At 40.2% G+C, this 20151-nt stretch overlaps 1 protein-coding gene and 1 pseudogene across 1 annotated transcript in view; both read left to right on the plus strand.

Annotated features, from left to right (window-relative positions):
• The window catches only part of LOC145495875 (uncharacterized), a 297135-nt gene that overhangs the window by 31293 nt on the left and 245691 nt on the right, over positions 1 to 20151 (plus strand). The gene's annotated exons all lie outside the window — the stretch shown is intronic.
• LOC145495890 (uncharacterized) lies at positions 7908 to 15019 on the plus strand (annotated as a pseudogene).

Genomic DNA, 20151 nt, shown 5'->3' on the forward strand with positions numbered 1-20151 from the left:
TATTAATAAATAGCCGCTTTGAAAATTTTCCTCGAACTAGTATATCTCTAAGGATCTGCCCCTTTTGTATGATACGATAGGGGGATCTTTGAATATTTTGCTAAGCAATAATCCTGTGTTTTTAGGAGGACATTTCAAGAGTAGAGCCGTTAGAAGTCATAGGTCTGTGTGGTTTCCGCTGTTATCCGCATGTAATTTGTAAGAGTTTGACACCTGTTTTTTTGCCACGTGCTAGTCTTTTTTGGCTCATTTGTGCTGCAGGATATGTTTTAAGCTCTCTAAATGTTAGCTCTGGAGAGACAAAGTTTGAAATATTCCGTGAACATGTTGGTTACTTGAATTTTGTATTATTACGCCGGGCCCGGCTGTGTGATTAACTGTTGCAAGTTAAGCTGCTTCTTATCACGGTTGTCATATTTATCTCTGTCCGGCTTCGCCAGAGAATATGGTCTTCCATAAGCGATCGCAATGGCGATATTACAACGTGAACACTGGAACCACGAGGCTTTTCGAACAGAGCATCGGCAACGATCGGAAGGCACTAGAAAATCAAAGATCTCCCGTAGCCCGTCGGCAAAAATATTTTGACCTCCAAGAAATTCGCGAAGCGAGTTTTCCTGTTCAGGTAGAAGATTGTCGATTTCAAACTGCTCTCTCACGGATTTGGACGCTTTTTGCCAATCTTCTTCTGTTATTGCAGACATCTTATTTCCAACTCGAAGAAGATCTGACCTTTAATAATGTACAAATGTTCTTGGGAAACCCGCACACAATTATTTTTAGCATTACGTGACAGTAACGTGATCGCTTTCGCAAGAATTATCCAATCAGAAAGTGCGTAAGAAACTAGCCAATCAAAAATGGATACACAAACTGCGGGATATCAGAACAAGCTTTTGGGAGCCGTTGCGCAGACGGACTATACCGGCGTTTCAGACTGTCTGCGACGCAGGCTAGACTCTTCACTCTCACAAGGCCTCTCTCCGCTCAGGTGTATAAATGGTTCCTGGTAAATTGTTAAGATTATCTGACAAAATGCAGTTGGGGGAGGGAGTAAGCTACGATGGACTAGCATTCTGTCTCCGGGAGGAATAGCAATACGGTGATCACCGGAAATGAAGTATGAGTTGTCCTTCGACAGCAGATTTCAACCATAGCGAACGCTATGTTTGAGACATAGGTATAGCGGTAGGAGAGCGTAACCCACCTGGACACTTCGTTACGTTTTATATACGGCTTCTAATGACCTAGACGATGGTGCATCTGGAGGTAAATAAAAGTTTTGTGGTTAGAGTAGTAATATAGGACCATGCATGTGACTGTGTAGTACTAGGTAACAGCTTGTAGTGTGTGTGCTGACGGATGGCTATATGGGGCTGTTTGTGGCTTTGTGTGGTTATGAAAGGCTTTGTAGAGGAATCTCTGTTTAAATAATATTTGAATTATTAGGATAAGCCCTTCAGCTTCTGATCGAACTGCAAAAGTATTACTCTGAATATTGAAAGATCATTGCACAATTAACTGACTCGAGACATTTGAACGCGATCTATTAAATACTTCGTTCTTGTGTAATGCGGGTTTAAAGATTCAATATTTTACAGTTAACTTATGAACTCATTTACGCTCTTGGGCGGAAATATTGCAGTTTTTCAGAGGCAAAATCTCCTCCAATTTACACCAGAAGGACTAAAACGTTCACCTCTTACTAAGTTTCATCATCATCTGTCCTCATGGCGCCATGGGACGCATAAGGCCTCACTAAGTTTAACTACCTCTTTAATCTTTTTGAGTCAAGTTGAGTCTAGCGTGACGCCTTCTTTACGCAAAGTTGTATCTAGAACGACTACATCAGCAAAGATTTAATAGCATGGCCTCGTGCGGGGGGAAATATGCGGGGCTATCTATGACTCTGTATGGACATCGTGTATAGATAGTTGTAGAGGCTGTGTATGACTTTGTATGACTAGGGCTGTGTATGACTTTCTATGACTAGGGCTGTGTATGACTTTGTATAGGCCTCCTCTGGGACCTTAAGTCGCCTAAAGTCGCCTTAAGTCGCCCTAAGTCACCTTAAGTCGCCCTAAGTCGCCTAAAGTTGCCTTAAGTTGCTATTGGTTACGTAATGTTAAAAAGGTTTCAACACACTCAAATTGCCCCGGTAGAAGGCTATTAGACTCGTAACTGTCATGTTAGGGTAAACTCCACTCTGACCCTATGGAGGAGGAAGCACGATGACCCAATGGTTGGTGCAATGGACCCCTGTAGTCGATCATTGCATTGTGTTCATACTCTCATAGTGCCTCTCTTCACCCAGATGTATAAATGGGTACTGGATATGGAACAGGGGGGGGGGGGGGGCAGGGTGCAGCAGAGGTAACCTAGATAGTTGTGCTTTTAATTTTTTGAAACGAAATTTTCGTATGTGAGATATTTGCTTAGTAATAAAGTTTCAACCTTACTTGGAAACACTGCAGGCTTTTTTTTCGCATACGGTAAGCGAAAACTGCTTTTTCAGCCGTTCAAAGTTGGCTGGTTAAGCCCAAAATTGGCGGCCATCTTGGCGCGGCCAAAACAATCTAGTGACGTCACTGGTTGTATTACTCTCATGCCGCTCTGAAAATTTAGAGTGATTATGGGAGAAGAGAATACTGTTCGAAGCCCCCCAAAAAACATCTTAAGGACATCTCAGAGCTGTAAAGCAGATAATAAAAGTAGCCTTAGACATGAAGAGGTGGAGAGTCGATCCTGGGGCTTTCCAGTCTATTAACTGGATATTTGCAGGATATTTTATGTAAGCAAGCAAACGAGTGGGAGTTCTTAGATCGCAAAACGATCGGGACTCTTGGTGAAATGGCCACCACTCAATTAAACAATATCTACACTCATAAAGTAAAAAAGACATGAAAACAAGAGAAAGCGGCTTTTGAAAATATTATCCGGACTGCTGCTGCACGAATCGCAGCAACAACGCTTCGAGTTTCGAGTCGCTTCGCTTCGAGGAAACCGGACGCTTTGTGAGTTTCACTGCGGATGAGATTGTGCTACAGTGACCTTTAATTCAGTTGTATCTGCTACATCCTACAAGTTATCAAAACAGCAACAATTTAAGAAACCCTCTTCTTTTACATGAGGGAGCGAATTTAAACTATAAAGGTAAACTAAGCTGCCATGACCCTACAGGTATGTTTTCAGGAAACAAGAGAAAGCGTGACAATGTCGGCGGCGAAATGTGATATATGCAAATTAGTTCAAATTCTGTTTAATAAACCTTCGAAAGGAGTGTAAACTAGTGACGTTTCACAAATTGCTTTGAACTTGGATACTATTAAATGAAGATCATAGACATACGTATGTGCTAAAGAACTCAAAGTAATCCATCGGCCATTAAATATTGCAGTTGGCAGATACGTGTAAAAGAGAAGCGAAATTCCCGCTTTGTTTACACTGATACGTGTGCGGCGATAAAGCAAACCCTGCTGCGGATCACAATTTTCAAAGATACATTTTGTCTACCACAAGAACTCTCACTTATTAGTATCATAAAAAGATGCCCTCTGTGTACAAAGAAGTACTCCACTCAAAGCTTGTGGACCGTTAATAACTTCGTGATTGTGCGGATGGCTGATGCGCCTACGGCTTTTACTGCAGTAAAGTTGCCGCGATATATTCGAACCTTGTGTAATGGACCTTAGATAAACGTGAGAATCCAAATCTCAGAACCAGGCTGAAAACAGACGACGAATTATCGTGTTTAGGCTTTAGGACGTGATATAAAAGTTGCCACACTCGTCTTCGAAATCTCCAATCGAGTACTGTTCTAATCTGTAGCATTTATTTTGGTGAATCTACACTCTTTGGCGCCCTCCAACGTTCATGATATGTATTTCCTGTCAAGACTGGACAGAAATTAAAAGGTAGAAAACTAGCAGGTATCGACAATATGAAGAATAAACTTGAATAAATCAAGTGAAAACAAGAGAGAATTTCGTTTCAGTGGCACTTTAACACTCGTTTCCAATGCATTGGAACCATCTAAACCCCTCTTAAAGGGCCCTAGTCAGCCACACCTTTGTTTTTGTTTACATACAAGAGGTTGGCTTTTATGCTTTATTCGGAGCATGTCAAAGCAAAGAAAATCACTGTGAAGCTACTAAAGATAAAGGGACATACTTTCAGGAACAAAACTTACAGTAAAGCAACAAGACTTTGCCTCACCATGCAATATCAATAATTTTGATGGCATCGAAAATAGCAGAGGCTGACTAGGGTCCTTTAAGAAGCTGAGGACTCGACAATAACAAGGCCGTGGCTCCCTTATACATAAAAAAACCTAATATTATTATAGTCTTGCACCTCTCTAGCCCCCATGTTAGCAGGAATAATTTCTACATGTGGACAATACTTAAATAGGAATGACAATCTGATGTATACTCTCTCACAGATGGCTTTTTATTTCTATTAAGTTTTCTTTTTTTTTTTTTTCTTGTATTTCATTGTAAAAGAGTTAATAATTAAGATGACACTCTGTGCTGTCATCAGGAAATATATTAAATGTGGAAGGATATAACAAATGACTATACTGCAATAACTTCATTTAAGCTTATCAATTTTTGTACGATATTTCTGAATCAAATCTTCCAAAGACCTACAGTGTATAATTAATAAACAACAACAGTGAGAGGTGTTCCAGATCCTCTAGATGAAAAGAAAAAAAACACAACGATTTCTGGGTTAAGGCTGAATTCTTTCTAGTCACTTTTACACTGAGCAGTAAAAATATGGTCATCCAAAGTCAATTGAACCGAATTGAGTTAACACTTTAAATACTTTACTTACCCAGTGTAAAAGAGTGACAAAAGTGGGCCATTTCTCCAGCAAAAATCATTGTTTGCATTTTACTTCCACATTCGACCAACTGTAAACGTTTGAATTTCGTAATTGGACGAACCAACTTGCAGCATAATGTTTATCTATCCTTTTCGTACACATGATGAAGCCAGGTATTCACATAATCTTATACACTTTACGTGGACTGCGCTACTGTTACTATCGAAAGCTATGGTACAGAAAATTCTCTGTGATCAACTCTCAGTAAACATGGCCGCCAGGGGTATGTTTGGAACACGTGACTTAGTTTGGCCCCGTGACTAAGTACGCGAGCTCACGCGACCGACTCGCACTCACGCGAGTATGATTACTCCGACAGGCGTTTACAAAAGACAAGAAAAAAAACTAAACGCCAAACTAATACTCTCCGAAATATTTGAAGACAGTAATTTATTATCGGGTGATTTGAAATCACTCGAACACTTAGCAAGAGAACTCGAGTTTTCGTGGCACAGATATCTTGTCTCTTTGAAGCACGGAAACCAGTTAGCGAAGCAAGGGTTACTGGGAGAATCAAAATGGCGGAGACCAGTTTGTCTGGTATCGATGTATCAATTTCTAGTATTTCGTTGTGAAAATGTCGTTCTGGGCATTTTTAATTTCTCAGGTGGAAACTAGTGAAAGTTTGGAAGGTGTATTTCCTGGTGGTCTGATCAACAAAACCTTCTAAAAAGAATCGATTCACTGTATAAACTGCCAGGGTCATCAAAGTTTTCTGGAACCTGACAGGTAGTTGGTGAAATTTGACAGGAAGTGTTCTTACGAAGGAACTTAGCATACGCTACTCATTATGGTATTGGAATATTTTGTCTGACTGAGGCAGGAGAGCATCAGATCGATTGGGTCCCTGAAAAGGACTGAAATTGACAGTGGAGATGCCAAAAATGGCAGATAAGTCTACCAAGATAACCATTTTTATAATTTGGGAAGCATTGTAAAATAAATGCATGTAAAGGAGCTAAATTAATTTAAATTCCCCTGTTGTTTGAATAATTGATGGAAAATATACAAACACTTCAAATTAAATCAAGATATCTTAAATTTAAATTTTTTTGTGACTGTGAATATATTTTTATTGGTTTTGTTTGATTTTTTTATTGTGATATCTTCACTAATATTCATGCTACCTTGCTGGTGTCTATTGTTATTATTATTCTTATAGTAGTAACTGTTCAGTGTTGTCGTAATCCTTTCTTTAATAGTATTTTTCTTAATGGTTTGAAATCTGGCCCGGGTCGTTCGAAAGCCGGTTAGCGCTAACCCAGGTAATATATTTTTTTTGAAGAGAAATATCTTTCACTGCTTATGGTTGTGTAGTTTTAAAATGAATCAAAAAAGTTACAAAAAATGAAAGTAATCAAAATTCCCTCCAATGCTGGATTAGTTTAATCAGGCTTTGAACAACCTAGCCCTGGATATTTGAGACTGTGGTGACTTAATTATGTACCAGTATTGGTACAATATTGGTTTATTGCAAGAGATATATGGAGAGACTGTTGCTAAGTTTGAATTTATAGCACTCGAGTGAAATAAAGTCTCCCCAGGTCACCTTAAGTCGCCTTAAATCGCCTTAAGTCGCCTTAAGTCGCCTTAAGTCGCCTTAAGTCACCTAAAATTGCCTTAAATCGCCTAAAGTCGCAATGTTTTTTCTGCCAATTTTGCTTAAGTCGCCTAATGTCGCCTTAAGTTACAGCGACTTAAGGTCCCAGATTAGGCCTTTGTATGACTAGGGTTGTGTATGACTTTGTATGACTAGGGCTGTGTATGACTTTGTATAACTAGGGCTGTGTATGACTTTGTATAACTAGGGCTGTGTATGACTTTGTATAACTAGGGCTGTGTATGACTTTGTATGACTAGGGCTGTGTATGACTTTGTATAACTAGGGCTGTGTATGACTTTGTATGACTAGGGCTGTGTATGACTTTGTATGACTAGGGCTGTGTATGACTTTGTATGACTAGGGCTGTGTATGACTTTGTATAACTAGGGCTGTGTATGACTTTGTATAACTAGGGCTGTGTATGACTTTGTATAACTAGGGCTGTGTATGACTTTGTATGACTAGGGCTGTGTATGACTTTGTATAACTAGGGCTGTGTATGACTTTGTATGACTAGGGCTGTGTATGACTTTGTATGACTAGGGCTGTGTATGACTTTGTATGACTAGGGTTGTGTATGACTTTGTATAACTAGGGTTGTGTATGACTTTGTATAACTAGGGCTGTGTATGACTTTGTATAACTAGGGCTGTGTATGACTTTGTATAACTAGGGTTGTGTATGACTTTGTATGACTAGGGCTGTGTATGACTTTGTATGACTAGGGCTGTGTATGACTTTGTATGACTAGGGCTGTGTATGACTTTGTATAACTAGGGCTGTGTATGACTTTGTATAACTAGGGTTGTGTATGACTTTGTATGACTAGGGCTGTGTATGACTTTGTATGACTAGGGCTGTGTATAACTTTGTATGACTAGGGCTGTGTATGACTTTGTATAACTAGGGCTGTGTATGACTTTGTATAACTAGGGTTGTGTATGACTTTGTATGACTAGGGCTGTGTATGACTTTGTATAACTAGGGCTGTGTATGACTTTGTATAACTAGGGTTGTGTATGACTTTGTATGACTAGGGCTGTGTATGACTTTGTATGACTAGGGCTGTGTATGACTTTGTATGACTAGGGCTGTGTATGACTTTGTATGACTAGGGCTGTGTATGACTTTGTACGACTAGGGCTGTGTATGACTTTGGGGGGGGGGAGTAAGGAGACAAAATAAGGCCAAAAATGGAAAATGTAACTAACTGTAACTAAATAAGCGCAGTAAATCACTAAATACCGAGGAATAAAGTAAATTGGCAATAAATAAGTCACTAGTAAGTGCCAGGTAAATGTTGGTAATATGGTTGTAAGATGTTATGTTTGACTTTGTTTTTAAGAATTTTATGGGGGAAATGATTAATACTTGAATACTGTTTTAAGCTGATTATTTATTTATTTTGTTTGATTGTTCTTTAGGTGGTTCAACTTCGAAAAGTTCGTTGAAGCTTTGGTAGCTGAAAATGTCTATCACATGAATGTGGAACAACTTCAAACGTATGCCAAAGAAGTGTGCTTTATCGAGGATGAAGACCAGTTCTACGCCATGTTGCATTTTTATCATGACCTCGGAATGATTGTAAAGCACCGCAGTACTGTCATACTGAAGGCGCAATGGTTAATTGAGCTATTCAAGATGCTGATAACCATACCACCCTTCAACAAAGCGGTACGAAGACGTTATGCTTTGCACTTAAAAAGCCTATCTTCTATACGAAACGCCTAGCGTATTCCCCAAACAAACTCTCGGTCATATGGACCTACGTATATTTTTATTGGGGACAGCTTTTAAATGAGGTCTGTTCCTCTGTGTGAAGGCAAGGGCATTAGCGGTGTGAGTCACTGAAGTAGCTTTTTACCATAGATTAAAACTACCTTCAAAGAAAGTAAGTCTCAAAAAGTAATAGCTTAGACGTGGTAAAACCAAAAAGCTGCCGGGATAGTTAAATTTAGCAAGATTAAGGTAGATTATGAAAGACGGACCTGTAAAATGCGGGCTGAGGTCTTAAGATGCATCATACCTCAGTGACATAACTTTTTACGAGAGGCGATTTCCGTTTCTTTTCTCTTGGTCTTTTACCGATGCTAGTGAACATGAGACAAATTACAGAACGCAAGGTCCAGCAGGGTTGTAAAAATAATCCCTCAGAATTGTAGTATAATTATGGCCTCGCTAACCATGAGTTTCGCCATAGGTCAGATATATAGCACTCAGCTGATAACTTGGAGGTAATGGGTTCAAATGCCGTCGGGGACTCAGATTTTCTCTTGTCACATGTTCGTGACATGTTGAGCTTGGTTTTCACAAATCTCCCTTTGCTTCATCAAAAAGGAATTGTGCAACGTAAGTATGTTTTGTTTGCTGTTAGGATCCCGCAGAATCTAAGTATTGGCTGGAGGTAGAGACAAGCGGTGTCCTCAGCATGGAACTTGTTGATCGTGTCTTTTCCAAATTCATTCAGCAAGGCCTTGTCAAGGAAGACATCTTACACATGATGGAGCGATTTGGTTTGATCGCAAAGTTCTCAGCTTCGCCAAGCGATGTGAAGTACTTTGTACCCGCTCAGCTTAAGTCGCCACCAGAAGACCTTGGTAAACTGGAGCCATCGCCCACCGATCCTTGCCCGTTGTATCTTCATTTTGTGGATGGTTTTGTTCCGCATGGATTCTTCTCTCAGTTTGTTTCAAGATCGATATCTTGGTGTTCCAAGATTGGATCCGTACAACCCCCAAACCTGTACCGAGATGGAGCTTGGTTTGTTGTTGGTCGACAAATAATACATGATATGATTCTGATTTGCAAAAAGAAGTTCATCAAGATTTCCCTCAAGCAAAGAGCTGAAGAGGAAGCAGTTCCAGTTTCGACATCGCCAGAAACAGCAAGAAGTGTGCGATCGTTTGTGGAAGACACTTTACAAGATTTGTTGAAGCAGTTTCAGTACCTTGGTAATCTGCGGTACGAGTTCTGTGTTGCATGCCCCTACTGTCTGCAGGGACGTCAAGTTTGTGCAAATCACAGCCAAACCTTGTGCACACACGAAGATTGTTTGCATCTCCTTGAAATAAAACAAGGAGGACGTTTGATCTGCATGAAAAGCGTCAGTGGCAAAGTACTCACAGTTCGTGGTTTGGAAAAGTGGTACCCACAGAGAACAAGCCAGGTATGATTTATGAATAAAAAGTAATGTATTTCACAAGTAATAACACCAGTGGTTGACATCGTAGTTCAGCATGGGTGTTACAAATTAAACGCAAAAGGTATTATCTACCTATATCAGGTATTATTAAAAACTGGATCGTTGGATAATTCAATTCGAGAGTTTTTATTGGCTTCGCCATCATGAGTTATAAGCTATTATACCATGCTCTACAAACACGGTAAGCGTACGCGGGATTTTTTGGGCGTTTTTTATTTTACTTAAGCTTTCTATATTTTGGTGGCGTTTCGAATAAATCAATTAATCCACGCGCGCTTGCTGGATATGGGACGATTATAGCCAACTTGGCGCTACGCGCCTCGTGGCTAATACGCTGATTTAGCAAGAGAACGGGACCGTAACTTTACCACGTCGTGCGCAGTACAAATACCCAAACACGGTCAAATTAGAACAGAATCCAGGTTATTTCGCGCGCCCTGCAGTCGTCATCTGACGTTCCCGTCGTGTTCCTAAATCAGCCTAATATCTCATATCCAACGCGCGTTCGTGGAATAATTGTTTAAGGACGGTGCCTACTTTTCTTAGTGCGCACACGTTCTGCGCATCACCCAAGCCATGGTTTAGCTCCACGCGCGCGCTGGGGCTGACATTGACACAATCAACTACGCTATCACGTACACGCATAAAATGAAAGCAAAATTTTCCTGCTGTGACCAAGTCTAGTTTAATGAACCTGTACTTAAACCAGGAACACCAGAATAGCAGCATATCGCTAACCACTAAGTGTTTACGTCTTCCAGCGGAAAACCTAGTTTTTATCTGTCGAAAATTATACGGAAATTCAACTGTAAACGTGTACCTGCAGATGGCGTAGTGCGCGCGCAAAACAAGTGCGAGATACGCAAATGTCTTACTTACTGAGGAGGTGACAGGAAAAAAATGTAACGGGCACCGTAAAAGTTTTCAAAAAACTTTAAAAAACGCGTGGTTACCCTCTCATTTTATGTTGTGAAATGGAAGTGGCAAGTCTGTTCAACACGTGATTAGTTTCTGGTTGTGAGCAAAAGGTATTTAGACTGTATTTTAGCTGAACCAGAGGGAGGCTGTCAGACACGCTAAAAGCGCTTTTGCAACGATTTTGTTATTAAAAACATATCAAGAATGTTTTTTTGTTACCATTTGCCATGTAGTTTAAAGATCTTTTTAATTGTGTTTGCTTTTCTGTATGTAAAGGCGAATTCTATGGAAATCTGTGAAGAAGTATCCTATCGTTCTTTTTTCAGGAAAATGCTGATGTCAGCATTTTTGTTGAGATTCAAGGCTAATTATCTCGAAAAAAAAATGCGTGGCTTCCCCAATTTTTCTTTGTGGTTTCCAATAGCTCTTGCAAAGATCTACTTTTTCCGCGTGGCCTTAACCTGGCGCAAAAACCTTTGCTATGAGTAGGCACCGTCCTTAATAGTCGTCAACATTACTTGCCATTAGCGCAGTATTCGAAAGGAAGAATGTGACAGTTATTCAAACAGCTATAGATCTGTTAAGACCGCCATCAACGGTCATAGGATTTCCCTGTCTTCTTCACATCTGGCAAGCTACGGATAAAACCATCGGTGAAAATTCCGCAGTTAACTTTTACCTTGTGTTCTCTTTGGTTTTCGTGACGAGCAGCCCAATAAACCAAGTTGAAAAAAAAGTGATGCATACTTACATTGCAAGATAAGTGCATTTCATGTCCGCTTACAATATATACCGAGACAATTGGCTGCGATGCATTTTTATTAAGACGTTTTCATTTTCTTGCAGGATTTATGTCTTTCCTCTGTGACCGGAACATCTCAGGGCGAGCCAGCACAAGATAATCCAGGGACGTCCGAGAGAGTTTTAAAAGTAACTCTCTTAGGCAGTGAGTGGAGGTCGAAAAAAGGAGGCTTGTCAACCGTAAACAGAAAGCTTGCCTTCCAGCTGGCAGAACACATGGAAGTAGAAGTCACTCTATTGGTCCCGCCGTCAGCCTGCTCTGAGGAAGAAAGGATAGACGCTAAGAGCCACAACATTGCCATTAGAGAAGCAGAGAGACTCGTGGGCTACGACTCCCTTGAATGTTTGATTGTCCCACCAGAAGACCTTGCCATTGACATCGTTCTGGGTCATGGAGCGAAGCTTGGTAAACAAGTCCAGGTCATTAAAAAATCGCACAGTTGTAAGTGGGTCCAGGTAGTGCATACTGCACCTGAAGAACTGGGAATGTATAAGAATTATTCAAAGGCGATTTCCAAAGGTGAAGAGAAGCACAGAACAGAGGTAGACTTGTGCAAGTTAGCAAATCTTGTTGTAGCTGTTGGACCCAAGTTGAAGGACGCCTACACTGCTTACCTGGGATCTTGCAAAGAACACCAAGATGTCATTCGGCTGACTCCTGGTATTTTCAGAGAATTTTCAGTCCCAAGGAAAACCACTGAGGAGAGCAAGAACTTTAGGGTGCTGACCTTTGGCCGCGGTGATCAAGAAGACTTCAGTCTCAAAGGATATGACATTGCTGCTAAAGCAATAGTTGAACTGAAGGATAACTCATACCGTTTGATATTTGTGGGCGCACGAGATGGAAAAGAGGAGGACGTCGCGGACAACTTGCTGCACTGTGGAATCTCTAAAGATCAACTGGTCGTCAGGAAATTTGTGCAAAGCAAGGAGAGATTGAAGGAGTTGTTTTGCGAGGTCGACCTTGCTATCATGCCGTCCAGGACGGAGGGTTTTGGAAGCCTTGTCTGCTGGTCTTCCCATTCTTCTGAGTGGAAACTCGGGTTTTGGAGATGCACTGCGTTCGTTACCATTAGGCAAGCCATTTGTGGTGGAGTCAGCCGAGCCTAAAGAGTGGGCCAAGGCAATCACAGCCGTCCGCCTGAAAGACCGAACAGAGCGGCTGCAAGAGATTCAAAGACTGCGAACAAGTTACGAAGATACTTTCAGCTGGGGGAAGCAGTGCGAAGCTCTTGTTCAAAAAATGTGGCGAATAGTTCATGGTAAGACTTTCAATGGTGGCGTAGTTTGCTCTTAAGGTCCAATATCAATTCATTTTACACAAGACATTTAAGGGTAGTCGCATGTAGAGGTTAACCGGAAATAATTTACACCACTCCTGCAAAGAAGTTATAAATTTCATACGTGGGAGAAGTCTTGTCGTGGAAAAGAAATTTATGTGGAAGATGTGAGGCGCTTAGTTTTCCGGCGCCAATGTGCTGAAACGTTTATCAGAGGAACGAAAACAAGTCCAATGTACTTTCTGTATATACGAAGACGATTATGTTAATTTTTCATTTGAAAATACAAACATAAACAACAGTTATCCACTGGATAGTGATTTAACCGGTGGATAGCGTTATCTGCCCTTTGATCAACTGGCCCCCGTTATCAACATTTTTCATAGTTTTTCTTGAACTGGAAGCAAAGTTCAACGATCTAGGGATAACACTCGTTTTACAAGCGACTCCCTGTATCAAAGATTTGCCAATCCTGTGTGAACAGTATCGGTTCTGATGGCTAGTATCTTTTTCTTTATTATTGCTGAGAAGTTTTGGTTTAATTTGGACTGTCAACAAGTTATTCGTCCGCTCAAATGAAATCTTCTTTATACAAAATATGTACAGTCGTTAGTGGCAAATCTTTGTTGTAACTTATATTTTCTACCACTTCTTTATTTGTTACATACACTGTTTTCTCTCACAGGTTAACAAGGCTAGACCGCTTCACTGTGGCGATACATGACTCAAGAAACTCCTGAGGAAACAATGAACTGTTGCAACTTCTTAAAACTGAAGGAAAAAATGCGTTTGAAGAACTTTATGTTACCTTTACATGCACATTGTGTAGCACAGGTATTATACAACTAGGAAATTAGTTTAAAACTGAGCGTAACTTCTAACATCAACGTCAGTTGAAGCCCGCCTCAAGACCTCTCCGTCAGTGCGATCAACTCATTATTACGGGCACTTTTTTTGACCAGAAGAAAACGCTTAGTCAGTCATTTTCTTGTTTTTTTTTTGTTTGTTTGTTTGTTTGTTTTGTTTTTTTTTTAAGAATCCCTCGAATACGACCACATTATTATGTAGTTGTAGTGATAGTAGCGGGATTCCACTGTATGACCTCAGTCTTGGAATGCTGAGATGTTATCTTTCAGAAGTAGCTTACAGTTTTACGGTTCCCAGTTTTTTAAATAGTCCGTTTTAGCTTCCAGTGCTACACAAAGTCTTTGCAAAACATTCCAAAAGACGGGTGCTTTGATAATATATTTTTCACGCAAAGTATTAACACTTTTCAGTTTAAGAATATATTGTATAGTGTAGCTGTCGCTAAGAATTTAAATTTACACTCAGTGTTTCGGAAAAGGTCAAACATTTTCAAAAAAGACCTACATGTGATAATGTAAAAGGCAATTATATTACTCCAAGTGAGAAACAGAATCAAGTATAAAATTAGTTTTTGAAAAGAAATTTTGAAGAAGTATGGTATTTTATATCTTCAAAAAGTTAACCTGTAAATATGTCCTAAAACTTAACCTGTTTAATTTTTGTAGGAGTCTCCAATTAACCCTGTAGTACAAGTAAAACTTGAGCAGGAACGTGTCCAAGTAAATTGATCGAAAGACTGATCAATTCATTTAACGATCGTCAAGGTCGCCCAGGACCTTCACCCATGAATAAATTGATATGATTTTTATAAACCGAAATCCTGGAAAAGGTGTCGCCTTTTGAACATTTTTTTTTAATTCTCTGAAACATTTTTAGAATTTGAATTCGCTAAGAATTAACAGGAATATTCGCGGATGACTGTTATCTTCCGGGCACGTCGAGTGTTACCGTGATACTTAAAGCTACTAAAGTTAGAAGTACGTAAACTTTGATTTTGTACCCGAAGCTTTCAGCTCCAGGAGCTTAGTGAATTAAATTGATTTATAGTGTAGATTCAAGTTACAAGGTAAAAAGTAGGTTATGGGTACTTCCAGATTACATAGAGAAACAGTAAATATTAATGGAACGTCCAGTGGTGTTATAGTGATAACGGGCGGAGTATGGAAAGGTGACGAGAAGCTCTAGTGTGCTGGACTCGGATCGAGCGGTCCTGGTGCGAGGCCTGGCCGGAGTCATTGTGTTTTTCCTGGGCAAGACTCTTCTAGCCTGCGTTGCAGCCGGACGTGTCATAAGATCCCCGATATAGTCCGTCTGTGAAACGGCTCCCAAAAAGCTTATTCTGATATCCCGCATGGATACACGGATCTGTGTATCCGTTTCTGATTGGCTAGTTTCTTACGCGCCTTGTGATTGGTCATATTCTTGCGAAATATATCACGCAATGTTAACAATAGAGTGACAGGCCTACAAAACTCCTATCCACGTGTATTAATAAATAGCCGCTTTGAAAATTTTCCTCGAACTAGTATATCTCTAAGGATCTGCCCCTTTTGTATGATACGATAGGGGGATCTTTGAATATTTTGCTAAGCAATAATCCTGTGTTTTTAGGAGGACATTTCAAGAGTAGAGCCGTTAGAAGTCATAGGTCTGTGTGGTTTCCGCTGTTATCCGCATGTAATTTGTAAGAGTTTGACACCTGTTTTTTTGCCACGTGCTAGTCTTTTTTGGCTCATTTGTGCTGCAGGATATGTTTTAAGCTCTCTAAATGTTAGCTCTGGAGAGACAAAGTTTGAAATATTCCGTGAACATGTTGGTTACTTGAATTTTGTATTATTACGCCGGGCCCGGCTGTGTGATTAACTGTTGCAAGTTAAGCTGCTTCTTATCACGGTTGTCATATTTATCTCTGTCCGGCTTCGCCAGAGAATATGGTCTTCCATAAGCGATCGCAATGGCGATATTACAACGTGAACACTGGAACCACGAGGCTTTTCGAACAGAGCATCGGCAACGATCGGAAGGCACTAGAAAATCAAAGATCTCCCGTAGCCCGTCGGCAAAAATATTTTGACCTCCAAGAAATTCGCGAAGCGAGTTTTCCTGTTCAGGTAGAAGATTGTCGATTTCAAACTGCTCTCTCACGGATTTGGATGCTTTTTGCCAATCTTCTTCTGTTATTGCAGACATCTTATTTCCAACTCGAAGAAGATCTGACCTTTAATAATGTACAAATGTTCTTGGGAAACCCGCACACAATTATTTTTAGCATTACGTGACAGTAACGTGATCGCTTTCGCAAGAATTATCCAATCAGAAAGTGCGTAAGAAACTAGCCAATCAAAAATGGATACACAAACTGCGGGATATCAGAACAAGCTTTTGGGAGCCGTTGCGCAGACGGACTATACCGGCGTTTCAGACTGTCTGCGACGCAGGCTAGACTCTTCACTCTCACAAGGCCTCTCTCCGCTCAGGTGTATAAATGGTTCCTGGTAAATTGTTAAGATTATCTGACAAAATGCAGTTGGGGGAGGGAGTAAGCTACGATGGACTAGCATTCTGTCTCCGGGAGGAATAGCAATACGGTGATCACCGGAAATGAAGTATGAGTTGTCCTTCGACAGCAGATTTCAACCATAGCGAACGCTATGTTTGAGACATAGGTATAGCGGTAGGAGAGCGTAACCCACCTGGACACTTCGTTACGTTTTATATACGGCTTCTAATGACCTAGACGATGGTGCATCTGGAGGTAAATAAAAGTTTTGTGGTTAGAGTAGTAATATAGGACCATGCATGTGACTGTGTAGTACTAGGTAACAGCTTGTAGTGTGTGTGCTGACGGATGGCTATATGGGGCTGTTTGTGGCTTTGTGTGGTTATGAAAGGCTTTGTAGAGGAATCTCTGTTTAAATAATATTTGAATTATTAGGATAAGCCCTTCAGCTTCTGATCGAACTGCAAAAGTATTACTCTGAATATTGAAAGATCATTGCACAATTAACTGACTCGAGACATTTGAACGCGATCTATTAAATACTTCGTTCTTGTGTAATGCGGGTTTAAAGATTCAATATTTTACAGTTAACTTATGAACTCATTTACGCTCTTGGGCGGAAATATTGCAGTTTTTCAGAGGCAAAATCTCCTCCAATTTACACCAGAAGGACTAAAACGTTCACCTCTTACTAAGTTTCATCATCATCTGTCCTCATGGCGCCATGGGACGCATAAGGCCTCACTAAGTTTAACTACCTCTTTAATCTTTTTGAGTCAAGTTGAGTCTAGCGTGACGCCTTCTTTACGCAAAGTTGTATCTAGAACGACTACATCAGCAAAGATTTAATAGCATGGCCTCGTGCGGGGGGAAATATGCGGGGCTATCTATGACTCTGTATGGACATCGTGTATAGATAGTTGTAGAGGCTGTGTATGACTTTGTATGACTAGGGCTGTGTATGACTTTCTATGACTAGGGCTGTGTATGACTTTGTATAGGCCTCCTCTGGGACCTTAAGTCGCCTAAAGTCGCCTTAAGTCGCCCTAAGTCACCTTAAGTCGCCCTAAGTCGCCTAAAGTTGCCTTAAGTTGCTATCGGTTACGTAATGTTAAAAAGGTTTCAACACACTCAAATTGCCCCGGTAGAAGGCTATTAGACTCGTAACTGTCATGTTAGGGTAAACTCCACTCTGACCCTATGGAGGAGGAAGCACGATGACCCAATGGTTGGTGCAATGGACCCCTGTAGTCGATCATTGCATTGTGTTCATACTCTCATAGTGCCTCTCTTCACCCAGATGTATAAATGGGTACTGGATATGGAACAGGGGGGGGGGGGGGCAGGGTGCAGCAGAGGTAACCTAGATAGTTGTGCTTTTAATTTTTTGAAACGAAATTTTCGTATGTGAGATATTTGCTTAGTAATAAAGTTTCAACCTTACTTGGAAACACTGCAGGCTTTTTTTTCGCATACGGTAAGCGAAAACTGCTTTTTCAGCCGTTCAAAGTTGGCTGGTTAAGCCCAAAATTGGCGGCCATCTTGGCGCGGCCAAAACAATCTAGTGACGTCACTGGTTGTATTACTCTCATGCCGCTCTGAAAATTTAGAGTGATTATGGGAGAAGAGAATACTGTTCGAAGCCCCCCAAAAAACATCTTAAGGACATCTCAGAGCTGTAAAGCAGATAATAAAAGTAGCCTTAGACATGAAGAGGTGGAGAGTCGATCCTGGGGCTTTCCAGTCTATTAACTGGATATTTGCAGGATATTTTATGTAAGCAAGCAAACGAGTGGGAGTTCTTAGATCGCAAAACGATCGGGACTCTTGGTGAAATGGCCACCACTCAATTAAACAATATCTACACTCATAAAGTAAAAAAGACATGAAAACAAGAGAAAGCGGCTTTTGAAAATATTATCCGGACTGCTGCTGCACGAATCGCAGCAACAACGCTTCGAGTTTCGAGTCGCTTCGCTTCGAGGAAACCGGACGCTTTGTGAGTTTCACTGCGGATGAGATTGTGCTACAGTGACCTTTAATTCAGTTGTATCTGCTACATCCTACAAGTTATCAAAACAGCAACAATTTAAGAAACCCTCTTCTTTTACATGAGGGAGCGAATTTAAACTATAAAGGTAAACTAAGCTGCCATGACCCTACAGGTATGTTTTCAGGAAACAAGAGAAAGCGTGACAATGTCGGCGGCGAAATGTGATATATGCAAATTAGTTCAAATTCTGTTTAATAAACCTTCGAAAGGAGTGTAAACTAGTGACGTTTCACAAATTGCTTTGAACTTGGATACTATTAAATGAAGATCATAGACATACGTATGTGCTAAAGAACTCAAAGTAATCCATCGGCCATTAAATATTGCAGTTGGCAGATACGTGTAAAAGAGAAGCGAAATTCCCGCTTTGTTTACACTGATACGTGTGCGGCGATAAAGCAAACCCTGCTGCGGATCACAATTTTCAAAGATACATTTTGTCTACCACAAGAACTCTCACTTATTAGTATCATAAAAAGATGCCCTCTGTGTACAAAGAAGTACTCCACTCAAAGCTTGTGGACCGTTAATAACTTCGTGATTGTGCGGATGGCTGATGCGCCTACGGCTTTTACTGCAGTAAAGTTGCCGCGATATATTCGAACCTTGTGTAATGGACCTTAGATAAACGTGAGAATCCAAATCTCAGAACCAGGCTGAAAACAGACGACGAATTATCGTGTTTAGGCTTTAGGACGTGATATAAAAGTTGCCACACTCGTCTTCGAAATCTCCAATCGAGTACTGTTCTAATCTGTAGCATTTATTTTGGTGAATCTACACTCTTTGGCGCCCTCCAACGTTCATGATATGTATTTCCTGTCAAGACTGGACAGAAATTAAAAGGTAGAAAACTAGCAGGTATCGACAATATGAAGAATAAACTTGAATAAATCAAGTGAAAACAAGAGAGAATTTCGTTTCAGTGGCACTTTAACACTCGTTTCCAATGCATTGGAACCATCTAAACCCCTCTTAAAGGGCCCTAGTCAGCCACACCTTTGTTTTTGTTTACATACAAGAGGTTGGCTTTTATGCTTTATTCGGAGCATGTCAAAGCAAAGAAAATCACTGTGAAGCTACTAAAGATAAAGGGACATACTTTCAGGAACAAAACTTACAGTAAAGCAACAAGACTTTGCCTCACCATGCAATATCAATAATTTTGATGGCATCGAAAATAGCAGAGGCTGACTAGGGTCCTTTAAGAAGCTGAGGACTCGACAATAACAAGGCCGTGGCTCCCTTATACATAAAAAAACCTAATATTATTATAGTCTTGCACCTCTCTAGCCCCCATGTTAGCAGGAATAATTTCTACATGTGGACAATACTTAAATAGGAATGACAATCTGATGTATACTCTCTCACAGATGGCTTTTTATTTCTATTAAGTTTTCTTTTTTTTTTTTTTTCTTGTATTTCATTGTAAAAGAGTTAATAATTAAGATGACACTCTGTGCTGTCATCAGGAAATATATTAAATGTGGAAGGATATAACAAATGACTATACTGCAATAACTTCATTTAAGCTTATCAATTTTTGTACGATATTTCTGAATCAAATCTTCCAAAGACCTACAGTGTATAATTAATAAACAACAACAGTGAGAGGTGTTCCAGATCCTCTAGATGAAAAGAAAAAAAACACAACGATTTCTGGGTTAAGGCTGAATTCTTTCTAGTCACTTTTACACTGAGCAGTAAAAATATGGTCATCCAAAGTCAATTGAACCGAATTGAGTTAACACTTTAAATACTTTACTTACCCAGTGTAAAAGAGTGACAAAAGTGGGCCATTTCTCCAGCAAAAATCATTGTTTGCATTTTACTTCCACATTCGACCAACTGTAAACGTTTGAATTTCGTAATTGGACGAACCAACTTGCAGCATAATGTTTATCTATCCTTTTCGTACACATGATGAAGCCAGGTATTCACATAATCTTATACACTTTACGTGGACTGCGCTACTGTTACTATCGAAAGCTATGGTACAGAAAATTCTCTGTGATCAACTCTCAGTAAACATGGCCGCCA

Source organism: Orbicella franksi, chromosome 8 (genome assembly GCF_964199315.1).
Source record: "Orbicella franksi chromosome 8, jaOrbFran1.1, whole genome shotgun sequence".
Taxonomy (NCBI): Eukaryota; Metazoa; Cnidaria; class Anthozoa; order Scleractinia; family Merulinidae; genus Orbicella; species Orbicella franksi.